Raw genomic sequence first — 14,789 nt, 5'->3', positions numbered from 1 at the left:
TTATAGACTTTACCCCTACCAAAGTAGCTGTCTATAGCCACTGGGTTTTATTTCTGGTTGCCATGATATCCCCAGACCTGTCCCCCCAACATTCCTCCACTTCCCCTTCTAGGCCCTATGCCACCCCCACACAGCAGGAAGCAGCCAGATCTGACTAACGACACCCCAATTCCTAAGAAAACAAAAAGGGAGGAATGTTGGGAAAACGTATAACGGCAGCAGCACCCCAGAGAAAAACCCCAACATGGCGTCTTACGACCCTCTTTCTCCTCTTTGTTTCTTTCACTGGCTCGAAACATTCCCGCCGGCGCCAATGTTCAAATCCTGCTGGTGGGAAGCTTTAGCCCCAATAAGAATTAACTTCTTGGGCTCCGAAACTGACATATAGAAGAGCTTGCCAATAAACGGGCCACCTGTTATCTACCTCAGCCCTGCTACCTCTCCTTAGACCTATATAAATACACAGCCTTTGGTAATAAAGTGGAACCTCTTTGGTGATCTGTGTTGTGTGGTGCGGCGTCTTCCAGTCTTACACACTGGATCATAATCTCTAATTGATTGAGTTTCAGGCTTGCTACATCTTTCCATATGGTTCCTCCCTGTGTGCATTAAACTCAATATACTCACACTCCTCCCCCCCCCCCCCCGCCAAAACTGCTCCTTTGTCAGTGCTCACTGTCACCCACTTGGTCAAGCAAGAAGTAGAAAGTATCCTATGTTATTCTTCCTCCTCACTGTCTGACCAAGTTTACTACCAAAATATGGCAAAGTCTCCTGACCTCCATCAGGCCCAACATCTCTTTTCTGCACTAGTTCAATCACTACTTAGAGATTCTACCTGACCCCCATCTTGCCTCCCTCTGCATCATCCACAATACAACCAGAATGATGGATCCAAAATACAGTTCTGGAGAGAAACTAGCACTTTAGATCTTACCACTTGATCTATGAAAAAGCATAAAACCAAATAATCCTATTATAGCTTCTGGTTTATTAAACTATTTTTTAATATATGTAGAAAAGGGCTAGGGATGTGACTTCGTGGTGAAACACTTGCCTAGTGTGCATAAGGCCCTGAGATTAATCCCCGCGCCGTAAAAACAAAAAGGAAATATTTGTGATCCATAAATAGAAGTCCATAAGGCAGTTTCTGACTTAGAAAAATGCCTGACATATAAACGTCTCTTACCTGGAGATGCATGTTTCATCCAAGAATTCAGCTCCTCCTGGTTCCTACTGAGAATAGGGCCTCCCATTACTCAGTCCCAGGGACACTGAGATCTGTGTGAGGGGCATCCCAGTAATGGGAATGGTAACTCTAGAGTTGCTGCCATACAGTGCACTGCCCTCTGTGCTGGGATGGCCCCTCCCATCCTCTGCTTTCTGTTTCCTTTTCCTGCTGAGGACAGTGGGAATCTGCCTCCTCTTGACTTTGGGGGACTCTTGTATGATTCCCTACTCCCACTTAGGTCACCAGGACCCTACTTAACTGCTTAGGGTTTCCTCTAGATGCCATAAGAACCCTAAAAACCTCACTGCTGATGCTGAGACCCCACAAATCAACAGAATCAGAGTAGGCTGGGTGGGGAGATTGTGAGCTGGTCCCACCAATGGGACCCAGAGTTAATTTTCTTATGGAAATAATGCTATCATTCTGGTTATGGTTGGTACAATTATTAATACCAAAATTAAGCCAGGTGTGGTGGCACATGCCTGTATTCCAAGATACTCTGAAGGCTGAGGAAGGAGAATCACAAGCTCAAAGCCCATGCAACTTAGCTAGATCCTGTCTCAAAATAAAATGAAAAATTTTAAAGGGGCTGGGAATGTAACTCAGTGGTATAGTGCTTCCCCAGCATGCACAAGGCCCTGGGCTCAATCCCCAATATTGAAAAATAAAACAAAAGAAACAAACAAAAAACCCTCAAAATAACAACAACAAAACATAATTAATCAAGTTCAAAGGTGCTAACTAGAATTTTGAGAGTCATTCTGAAAAATTAAAATATTACATAAGCAGTGTGGCCGTGAGGAATATTTGGAATGCAATCAACTAATATTTGAACCCAAATAAATGAACCTTGGAATTGTGTTAATGTTTAACTTGAATTCTTTAAAAAAAAGAAAACAAAAAACTCTACTTGAAGCCCTGCCTACGGGAACTATAGCATTCATTTTCACTAATGCATGAATTTTCAGATGTTTTTTCCAGCACCCCAGAGCAAGGAACATGGCTTATATTCATGGGTTGTCATATTCCTGGAATTTTACTGAAACAGGACTTAAAATGGTTTTTTTGAAGAAGTGTAAGTGAAGCTACCTATCTGAAATCAATTTCTGGTGTTATTTCTCTCACCCTTTTGTTCCAGCCTTGCTGGATTTCTTGCCATTTCTTGAAAACACCAAGGTCATACCTACCTTAGTGTATTAGCATTGTCCAGAATGCACTTACCAAGATTTTTGCTTGGCTCTCTCCATAGCTGCATTTGTTCTCCCTCGGGAAAAACCACAGCTGATTACTCAAGTTAAAATAACCTCTTCATGGGGCTGAGGGTATAGCTGAGTGGAGGAATGCTTGCCTAGCACGTGTGAGCCCTGAGTTCCATCCCTAACACCACCAAAAAATTAAAAATTTAAAAAAAAAATTCTTCTTGCCCAACCCCTTTTCTCTGCCTCATTTTTCTTTAAGACATGCTTTTGCTATATGTACATGTATTTGTTTTCTGCTTCTCCAACTAGACTATAAGGTGAATGAAAGTAGAGAATTTCTCCCTCACCTCATGGCTAAAACTCCAAGCACAAAATAACACTATATATATGAATGATTTTGAAGGAATCAGTTAATTAATGTGATTTATAATTTTATTTCTCCTCCCTTTTTCTGGTCAATTTTCTTAGATTCTGTAACTGGTCTCTTCAATCTCAAAGAACAGTTCAGTGATTTAGAGAACAGACTTTTGGCCCCAGCACTTACCAACCTTGGGGTCCTGGACAAATTATCTCACCTCCATTCCCTTTTTATTATATAAGGGCAAAGAATTATTCTCATAGGGTGAAATGACATTTAATGAGTCAGAGCATAGAAAGCACTTAAACATGGTACCTACATGTTGTTTAAATACCATTTAACTTATGGTTTTATGAGTTCTGGTTTGTAGGTGACCGTACGCAGTGCTTTGCTTCCTGATATATTTCTACTTTTACGATATGTGTTGGGTTGTTGTAATGAAGTAATGGATTCTCAAGTTAGTTAGGTATTTGCTCTAAATTTGCAACTTCCATCACTACTGATTGATAATTCTGCTTGAATGTTCCATTATTTTCCATTTATTGACCATTTTAATAAATATACAGTCAGGCATTTTCCCAGGTAACACAGGTAGAGCAGTTTCAAAGAGAAAATTTTAAAAAACCTGTTTGCTGCCTTCACTATTGAAGAAAATTCCTCTTGATTTGTTTGTTTTTTGCAGTACTGGAGATTGAACCCAGGGCCTCGTGCATGCTAGGAAAATGCTATACCACTGAAATACATCCCCAGGCCCAGCAAATTTCTCTTTGGTTAAATTAAACATTACTAGTAACCAGAGAAATGCAAATTAAACCCACAAATAATATCAACCCGAGTTTTTTAGAATGGCTATTATCAAAAAGACAGAAGATAACAAGCATTGGTGAGGATGTGGAGAAAAGGGAACTCTTGCACTCTGTGGATGGGAATGTTAATTAGTGCCGCCATTATTGAAAACAGTATGAATTGTTGTGTGTTTTTTTAATTAAAATAGAACTGCCATATGTTCCAGCAGTCCCACTTTTAGTATGTCAGAGGATATGAAATCAGTTTGTTGAAGAGAAATCTGCATTTTCAAGTTCATTGCAGCATTATTCTTAATATCCAAAATACAGAATTAACCTGAGTGGACTGAAGAATGAATAAAGCAAACACAGTGGAATACTATTCAGCCATTTGTGATAGATAACATGGATAAACCTGGAGGACATTATGCTGAGTGAAATAAGGAAGGCACAGAAAGACAAAGATGGCATGGTCTCTCTTGTATATGTAATCTTAAAAAGGTGAACTCATTAAAAGCAGAGAGTAAAATGATGTTGGTCAAGGGATTGGGGGATGGGGAGGGTTAGGAGATATTGGTCAAACAGAACAAAGTTTCACTTAGACAACATGAATAAATTCTGGAGATCTACTGTACAGCATTGTGACTACAATTAATAATAATGTATCATATGCTTGAAAATTGCTAAGAGAGTAGATTGATTATTTCTCATTACAAACTAATAAATATGTAAGGTGATGAATATAATCAGTCTAATTTAATCATTTCATAATGTATGTATATCAAAACACTATGTCTTATATACTAATATATAATTTTATTTATCAAATATATCTTATGAAGCTGGGAGGAAAATAAAAAGTAAACATTTATACATATAGAACAACTAAATCACTTTCACTTAGAAATATAGGTAAGAAAAAAAATGTTAAATAGCCAATCAAATCCAACAATATATTAATGAACCACTATAACCACATAAGACTTGATTTAGGAATTCAAGAAGAGTCCAAGCATTAGAAAAACATGATTTAATATTTCAAGAGTATTAAATCCTTGAAGGAGAATAAAAACTTCATAATAATTGGTGCTAAAAAGTTCAACTAGCTATTCTTTGTATTTTAAAAAGAGAGAGCAAAACTTCTAAATATGTTGAAGTTTATTCACTCAAAAATAATAGTAGACATTTTAAATACAGAAACACTAAAAGCATTTTAATCAAAATTGAAAAACAAGCTGGGCTCAGTGGCAAACGCCTGTAATCCCAGTGGCTCAGGAGGCTGAGGCAGAAGGATCACAAGTTCAAAGCCAGGCTCAGCAAAAGTGAGGCACTAAGCAATTTAGTGAGACCCTGTCTCTAAATAAAATACAAAATAGGGCTGGGGAGGGTGGATCAGTGGCCGAGTGCCCCTAAGTTCAATTCTCTGTACAAAAAAAGGAAAAAAATGAATAAAAAGAGAATGTTTTCTATTATCACTAAGAGTCAACAGTGATAGAAGTATTATAGACAATGCTGTAAAATAAGAGAAAAAAATGAAAAAAATAACCATTTGATACCATTTTTTCATATTTTTTAATATGAAAACAAAATCTTATTGAAACTAATGTCTATGCTTGTATAAATTCACTGTTTTAAGGGCTGGTACAATACTTGTTAGCAAGAACATCTATAGCCTACAACTCCTAACATTTTCCCATCAAACGTGGAAAATGTGCCACAGTATACATGGTTCTAATAAGTAGGGTCAATGAAACTAGATTGGGAGCGTTGAGTTTCACAGGAAAGATATCAAATGCCAAGCAATACTTTGTGATACCATTTTCTATTCTGTTTATAAGTGAACTCGGAATCAAAGGATCTGAAAGTAGCAGATATTAATGTGTTATTACCACATCTGTCCTAGAAAGACAGGTCATAAGCTTTCTCTATTTATGACGAGAGCTGAATGTGATCAGACGTAGATGGGCCAGGTGTCCGGGATCAGGCCCTCAGGGGTTGAGCTACTAAGACATACCTAACCTTCCCATCCTTAATTATTTAAACATAGGAAGTGAAAATCCAGTCCCATGTTTACTTATCAAATGCAGCACTGACCCTCAAATTCAGACTGTTACATTGTACCGCAATTGCCTCAAACAGTTAATTTTGTCATTAGACTGATGACCAAAAGAAAGTGTTATTATAAAGTGATATTTGTTAGGGACTGGGGTTATGGCTCAGTGGTAGAGTGCTCACCTAGCATGCATGAGGTACTGGGTTCGATCCTCAGCACCACATAAATGTAAAATAAAGATATTGTGTCCACCTAAAACTAAAAAATAAATATTTTAAAAAATAAATATTTAAAAAAATAAAAATAAAAATAAAGTGATATTTGTTAGTAGAGCATCAAGCCCCAAAATGGGATTTCCAGAGTAGCCATAGTAGGGCACAGAGTAACTTCATAATCCTGCCTACTAGCCACAAAGCTATTTAATCCAGGACTTTTTTTCAAATGCATTTTCTTAAGAAATTAGATCATTTGTTACAATTATTTTGGCAAGCAAAGACAGCCAGCTGCTCAAGCAAGATTCCAAATTTTCTAATAAATTGAATAAACACTAATTTGTTTGTTGATACGATTATGGAATTAGCAAAATGGCCTGTTCCTCAGCATAAAAAATTAAGATCCAAATTATTTCATTATGGTTTATTTCTGTTACAAGTTGCAAGTTAAATGAAATGGAAAGTCTTTTATTAAGAAACAAAACAAAAATGATTTAAAAAAAAAAAAAGTTCAAACACAGTTTGAAACTTTGACCTGCAGTTTGTGTTCTTCATGTGTTTCCGAACATATATCCATATTTTTAATACTGGTACCCACATCCTGTTTTCTTTCCTTTTGAAATGCATTGCTGGGGATTGAATGCAAGGCCTTCTACAAGCGAGGCAAATGATCAGCTGCTGAGCTACATTGTCAGCCTTTCCACATCCTACTTTAAATGGTGCTCATCCTTCCTAGATATCTAGTCTCAAATTACCTTCTCCACATGATCAAAAAAAAAATGTTTTTAAACAGAGTCTCACAAATTTCCTGAGGATGACCTCAAACTTATAATCCTGCCTCAACTTTCCAACTAACTGGAATTATGTTCTTGCTACCACAACCAACCAGCTAGAATTTTTTTTTTCTTTTTACTGGAAATTGAACTCAGGGTTGCTTATTAGTGAGATATAACTCCAGTCATTTTTTTTTTTTTTTTTTTTTTTTTTTTTAGTTCTCGGCGGACACAACATCTTTTGTTGGTATGTGGTGCTGGGGATCGAACCCGGGCCGCACGCATGCCAGACGAGCGCGCTACCGCCTGAGCCACATCCCCAGCCCATCTCCAGTCATTTTTTAAAAAATTAGTTAATGTATTCTTTTATTTTGAGATAGGTTCCCACTGAGTCTGGGTAAGTTGCCAAGGCTAGCCTTGAACCTGTGATCCTCCTGCCTCAGCCTCCTGAGTCACTGGGATTATAGGTTTGTTCCACCAATCCTAGTTAGAAATCTTATTTTTAATGATATTTTTTCCCCTGTGCTGCAGATTGAATCCAGAGCCTTGCAAGTGCTAAGCAAGTGTTTTAACACTGCTCTATAACTCCATTCTACTGTGATAAATGTTCATGAAGACCCCATATTTTATGACCTCTATGTACATTTCCATTATTTGCAACAGCTTCTCAAGATTCCAGGAAAGTGTCCAAGGAGGGTTAGATGTATCATTTTCTCATCATTTAAGTTTAAAGGAGATTAATGTGCAGAAATGACACCTTTGCCTTGGAAAAACAACTTGTATGCAGTTGGGGCTGTTCCCTTTTCCACGATGAGGAAGGCACCAGGTGAATTACAACAGTCAGGACTCTCCTCCCTGCCTCTAATTCCCTGCTTCCCTTGAGGCAAAGACAGAGGCACAGGTTTGGAGATTGCAGGAGCAAAGCATGGCCTCCTGGTGATATTCTTCCTCAGTTTTCCTGCAGGTTCTGCATCCCTCCTTTAGTTCCCTGCTGAGCCATGATCAGCAAGGAGTGAGTACACCAGGGGAGGGCTTTGGAATTCCCTTTGCCTGCCCCTGGGAGAGCTCAGTGCTCTCTACTAATTGAACCATGAAGTGAGTTAGGTACCCCATCTGGCTGGAGAGATGAGTGGGCAAGAAAGTTCTACATTTGGGTTAGGATGGGAATGTAGGAAGATCTAGTCCAACTTTAGCATACTAAGGGCTTGTATTTGGGGATGATTATTTTATATCCTTTATGCTTCATATAACTTCTATGTTGATTTTTTCCCGAAATTTATTGAAAGGTGAGAAAGAGTATAATTCTACTTTTTGAGTTGTCATACTCCCACCTACACACACACCCATGACTAAGTCATCCACTTTATACCCCTGAAGACTCTGGATTAAGAAACTGCTGGGAATTATTTCCTAGCTGTCCTGCAGAGGTTTACACCCTGGGAAACAGTTTGAGGATCCTGGCAGGTGGAAGAAGTTTACTAGGCACAGCTGGGATAGTAAACATGGTGTATTTGGAGGCAGCAGAAGCCCAGTCCCGTTAGTCCCCTGAATCTTCCCAAGGGTCTTTTTTACATGCAGGCTAAAGAAAGAACATTGCCCACAGGTTAAATAAGTGAGCATACGCTCACAGGCAGATAGGTGTTTATGACCTTGAATGCATATAGTAAAATCAGGGTGTCTGTGACCTTGACTACATACTAAAAACAGCCCACTGGAAATCTCAGTGAGGGAGCCTGCCTTGCAAACCACCGCTTTACTGTTCCTCACAGTACAATCTATGTGGTTGAAGTCTTCCTCCCTTAGCAAGGAGGACAGAGCCCTGCCTCCATAGGCCACAGTAGCAATATAAACTGCAACACATACAACCAGAAGACAAGCCCTACCACCTAGGATTACTAAAACCATTACTAAAACCAGTTTTGTCCCATATTTAAATGGCAATAAAAATCTATATATCCAAGGTGTCACGACCCCCTTGCCCGCAAGGAAGACGCGACTCAGGAATCTTCTTTCAGCAGTTTATTCAGGCCCTTGACATTCTTCTAATAATTCTTCTAATCTTCCTCGGATGCCCCTCCCAGCCTTAATAAAGCACCGCGAACCCCAATGCGAAGCTGCCACGTGGACCCTTCTCACAGGGTGCTAGAAAACGACACGCCAACTTTCTCTGATAAGGAGTTGACAATACGCCAACTCTCTCTGATATGGAGTTGTCCTTCACAGACCACAGCGGAGCCAGCGCCATCATGTAATGGCGACCACAGTCCGCAGGAACGGCTCACCACACCAAGGGACATAGATTGATTTGCCAGGGTCATTTGGCTGCAGAGCTCACAGGCATACCCAGCAGGCAGAAGTGTTTGCTACTCTACTGTAGGAGTTTGCCCAGTCCACAATGGTATTAGCAAGGACATACCTATGGATGAAAGGACAAAGCAGTGACAGTCACTAATACAGGTAAATCACATCCATCTTGAAGAATATAGCCAGCTTTGAGTCCTGGAAAAACACAGTGGCCACTGTGGTGGCTTCCCTGAGTGGTGATATGATACTTGCATAACTTGGTCCTGTACCTCAGCAGGCTGTGTGTACCAACACTAGGGAACACATAATTGACCAAAGGGAAATGACAAAAGTGCCCTTGAAAATCCGGGTTCCAACTGCAGGACCGAGCCAGGAAACGTGTACCCAGAAGGGCATTTCACTAGTCACCAATGGTGTCACAAAGAGATCACATTCCAAACCTTTCACCCATGGGGCTAACAGGGCTGTCCAATGGAGGTGAGGGCTTTTAATATCCAGGGCCATGTCCAATCTGCAGTCTTCTCCTGATTCAATCCAGTGGGAACAGGAAAGGGAACATTCCCTTGCAAGTTTTTGCTTAAATGGGCCATTATATGTTTCTATATTGCCTACAGCCTGTGGGTGATTTGGTACATGCAGCTTCCATTGAATCTATAACTGAGTTATCCATTGCTGCACATCCTGACTTGTGAAATGGGTGCCCTGATTACTCTCTATTGTGATGGGCCAGCTGTACAAGGCTGTTAACGCTGTCAGAAAGCAAATCATAGAACTCTGATTGGCTGGGCCACTAGGACAGGAAACAACAAACCTAGGCTGTATCACGTGCCATCAAGGCAAATGTGGACCCCTCTGGCTTCGGTAAAGGGCCGATGTAATCAACTTTCCATAATGTCAAGGGGATGCATTCACACATTACCTGGCCATCCATGGCTCTAAGATGTCAAGGATGTGGATACTCCTGAGCACAAACATATATGACTGGTAGGCATCTACCCAGGTGTTCCACATTAAAGGCAGTCCCCTGTTTGACTACATTTTCACATTTACATGCTGTAGTTGGTGGTGCAACCAAGCCACCATGTTGGTGGGAAGTGCCTGCTCCAACCACCATATCCTAGCCAATGCATCTGCCTTGTCATTCCCTGGGCTAGGGATATGGGAGGGGTGTGGCCAGTAACATATCTTGTGATCATTCATTCCTGTGGCCTATCTCCGAGGGCTTTTGCCACAAGACTTAACCTTGATACATAGCACAGTTCTCAATACACATTACTATGGGGGATACTTCATTTGGTACCACCATCCAGATGGTGTATAGCTCAGCTCACTATATACTTTATTTTGCACTAGTATTAGACCAGACAGTGTCTGTCTCTGGCTCCACAGTTACCATGGTTCACCCAGGCTGGAGCCCTCAGTGTACTAAGCACTAGACAGTGTATGTGCCTCACCTGTAGATGCTGGTTTCTGGTTCACCTACACCGAGCACCTCCTAGAGTCTCTTGTCCCTGCTGGCTCCTGGCACACCTGGGCTCTCGTGACTCTTCCAAACGCCTCCATGGCATTGACTATTTTGCAATCTCTGCTGCAAGAAAAAGTGTTAATCTCTCCATTTTCAGGGTGCTACACATAATGCTATTTATCTCTAAATCTCACAGGTGTAACAACAAAGCAGGCTCTCCTGGCCTGTCTCAATTGCTTTCCCAAGTCCAACTCTATTTGACAGGTGAACTTGGTTACCTGGCCTGACCCTGCTGGCCGCCCACTGTAGCCTTTGGCTGCTCTTACTTCCTTTTCTGTATTACCAGTGGCCCAACAGGTGTTGATCCCCCGTCCTCCTCTTCTGACTCCTCAGCACTAGAAGGGAGGCCAAGGGATATTTTCAAAGTATGGAGATCCTCCTCCAGTGACGATACTCTGGTTTTCAAGGCCTCTTCCTTATCTTGCAACTCCTTCATCTTGGTAGTTTCTTATAAAGCTGCCTTAGTTTTTGCTCTCAAAGCTGAAGAAATGTGTGTGGCTCCTTAGGCCTTTTCTCCATCCTGTCTGCAATATCTCTGCTGTGAAAATAAGATGACTAAAATTCTAAACAAGTATCTAAGTTCAATACTAGATGTCACCATCCTGATATTTTAAATCATGTATTTGAATCATTTTTTTCCAATATGTTTTATGTTCTTCCTTAAAAAAAAAAAAAAAGGAAGACCATGGATTGGCCCTGAGCTTCACCACTCTGTTCACAGTCCACGTCTCTGGGTCCATGTTTGCTCCCAGGGAAATCAGAAGCCTTCTCTATGCTCCTAGGGAACCCATCCACTGTATCCCAACTCTCCACAGGAGTCCATGGCAATAGGACTGAGTGCTACTGCCACTCAGTGGCCACAGGCTCCCCCTTCCTCCACCAGAGTTGAGGCATCTCTCACTTACATGAGATCTTGCCAACTTTGTCAATTGCCCTGCAGAGGCTCAGACCCTGGGAAACAGATTTAAGATCCCAGCAGATGGAAGACGAAGAGGAGCCGTTGGGAGAGGAGACATGCTTATGCTTTATTTGATGGTGGCAGCCTCCAGTCACATTAGTTCCCTGAATCTTTCCATAGGCCTTTTTTAGATGTAGGCCAAACAAAGAAGGCACACTGCCCACAGGTTACATAAGGGAGTGCATGCTCAGAAGCAGATGCTTATGACCTTGAGTATATATGTTGAATCAGGGTGCTTATGACCTTGGCTGCATACTAAAAGCAGAGCCTGCCAGAAGACTTGCCAAGAGCGCCTAACTATAGCCATCTTGGGCCTGCCCTACACTTTCTTTTCACTTTAAAGAATACTGGCCAAGGTGGGAGGGACAGTGAAAATAAGATGACTGGAATTCTAAACAAGTGTCTAAGTTCAAAACTAGATGTCACCATCCTGATATTTTAAATCATGTATTTGAATCATTTTTTTTACAATCTGTTTTATGTTCTTCCTTTAAAAAAAATAATTGTCAAATATTTTACCCTAAATGCTCCTCAGCCAAATGACTCTCCTTTTGTAATGCTTCTTCTTTCTGCCTGTCTAGGCTCTGAGAACATTAAGGTCAAATGACAGCAACCACATAGAGATCTAGAGCAGCAGTTCTCAATCTTAGGTGCACAATAAAACCACCTGGAAGACTTTTTAAACGACTCCTGCCTGAGCCCCTCCCAAATATTCTGACTTAAAGGGTAAAAGGTAGAGTCTCTATTTGTTTAAAAGTAAAGAAATGTGTGATTCTTTTTTTTTTTTTTTTTTTTTTTTTTTTAGTATGTGAAATGAAGGTTAGGACTCTCAGAACCAGTGGCAACTGGCCTCTAAACTTGAGCACTTATCAGAATCACCAAGGCCCCTCCCCGGACTTAGTGTAAGATAGGAAAAACAAACACTGGTTTTCCTTCTCCTATACTCCTTCAACACACTTCTGAGACCAGGTGTGCAGGTTTTTCCTCACACTAACCAATTCCCTTTCACCAACTGGGTATCCTATAATTCAATTGAATTCTGACACTAATCAGAGCCCACCGGTTAAGAGCCCAGGCTCACCAGACTATCCAATACCAATTGCAGAGAGTAGGTCCTAGGTTACTCACAACTTCTGCTGGACTTGGCTACAAACCAAAGGCTTCCCACAATTCCCTTCCTGTGTTTGATAATTTGCTAGAATAGTTCACAGAACCCAAGAAAGCAGTTGACTTACCAGCAGTGATTTATTGCATACCATATGTTAAAGGAGACACGTGAAAGCCAGATAAAGATATTCATAGGGTGCAGTCTAAAAGGGTTTGGTACACAGGCACCTCTGCCCCATGGAATTAAGGTATGCTTCCAGATGCATTCTACAACAGGAAGCCCTTCAAACCCCATGGTTCATGGATTTTTATGAAGGCTTCATCACCATCAATTATGAACTCCATCTCCAGCCCCTCTCCCCAAAGGATGAGGGTGGGGCTGAGAGTTCCAAGCCTCAAATCATGCCTTGGTCTTTTTAGTGGCCAGCTTCTATCCAAGAACCCCCCAAAAGTCACCTTGTCAGAACAAAGGATACTCCTATCACTCAGGAAATTCTAAGGCAGTAGGAGCTCTGTGTCAGGAACCACTTGTCAAAGACCAAATATTAGAACAAGGGTGCACTTGTCACCCCTATCTCTCAGGAAGTTACAAGGGTTTTAGGAGTTCTGTACCAGGTACTAGAGGCAGAGACCAAATATTTATAGATTATTATGTCACACCTGATCAATCAGAATTTCTGGAATCTGTTTGTTTTGCAGTGCTAGGGACGGAACCCAGGACCTCCTGCAACCTCCTGCACACTGGATGTTTTCGTTGGCTTTTGTGTTGCTGTGACCAAAATATTTGACAAGAACAACATAGAGGAGGGAAGGTTTATTTGGGGCTCACGTTGGTCTCAGTCCATAGATGGTCGACTCCACTGTCCTGGGCCCAAGGTAAGGCAGCACATCATGGGGGAAGGGCCCAGTGGAGGAAAGCTGCTCAGCTCATGGTGGAATCAGGAAGCAGAGAGATAGATGATAGACACATGATAGAAGAAGAGGCCACAGGGAAGATGCACCCTTTTAGGGCACTCCTCCAGTGACCCACCTCCTCCAGCTATGACCCACCTGCCTACAGTTACCACCCAGTCACTCAAACTAGGATAGATGGATTAGATTACAGCTCGCATGATCTCATCTTTCACCTCGAATATTCCTGTATTAGCAGGAGCTTTTGGGGGATATCTCAAATTCAAACTAAGATACTAGACATGTGCTCTACCACCAAGCTACATCCCCATCCCAGAATCTGTTTCTTTAAATGACCCAAGTGAACTACAGACATGGCATTTAGAAATCACCAGAACTGACTGCCACTTTCCTCTCACATATCCTCCATGATCTTCTCAGACATGCTATTACCATGTCATGTTTGATAGCCTGGTTCTCCAGTTTAAGACCCAATTGTTTCATTTCTAAATTATTCTAATGGTCAATCTTTTCCCTCTTTCAATTCCTCTTGAATTATGACACAAGATGTGCTCCAAAAATGTAACATTGCTGCAGATGTTTTAATAGGGGGTACATTTTAACACTTGCTACATCAAATGATTCTTTTGAAACTTTTTAAAGTCAGCTTAACTAGGACTAGATCCTAGTCTATCCCTAGCTTTCAACCTATTAGAATCTGCTATGGTTTTGATGTGGTCCATCTCTGCTAAAACTCATGTTGAAATTTACTTGTGAATATAAGACTATTGAAAGGCAGTGGGACCTTTATTATGTGTTGGGTGGGATGATGGGATTAATATAGCTTCTGCAAGAGTGAATTAGTTACCATGAGGACAAGTTCTTATACAGCACATGTCCACACATGTCCTCTTGCCCCTTCCACTTTTCTACCATGAGGCCCTCAGCAGAAGCTGAGTAGACACAAGTGCCATGCACTTGGATTTCTAGAATCATGAGCAAAATAAACTTCTTTCCTTTATAAATTACTCAGCTTCAGGTATTCTGTTATAGCAACAGAAAACAGTCTAAGACAAGATTGCAGTTTTGGCCCTGGCCCTTATTTCCCCCTCAGATCCATCAATATATGTAATTCCTTTCCTAATTCCTCACTCCACTCCTGATCTCTAAAGCAGGGATACAAATTAGCAACAGTATGAGGCTCAGGGATGTGGTGAAGATTGCTATTTTGCAGATTACTTGGTGATCTAGATGCCTGAGAGTTTAGTGACTCCCCTCCCCCAAACACACACCACACCAGAATCTACCCTTATCTATCAAGGTTCGGACTCCACAAATTCTATCAAAGCTGTGATTCGTGGTATAATTCAAAGTGCCACATCTGTCACTCTTT

This window comes from Ictidomys tridecemlineatus, chromosome 13 (genome assembly GCF_052094955.1).
Source record: "Ictidomys tridecemlineatus isolate mIctTri1 chromosome 13, mIctTri1.hap1, whole genome shotgun sequence".
In the NCBI taxonomy this organism is placed as follows: domain Eukaryota; kingdom Metazoa; phylum Chordata; class Mammalia; order Rodentia; family Sciuridae; genus Ictidomys; species Ictidomys tridecemlineatus.
The sequence above is the reverse complement of the archived record's forward strand: the minus strand, read 5'-3'. Positions refer to the sequence as shown.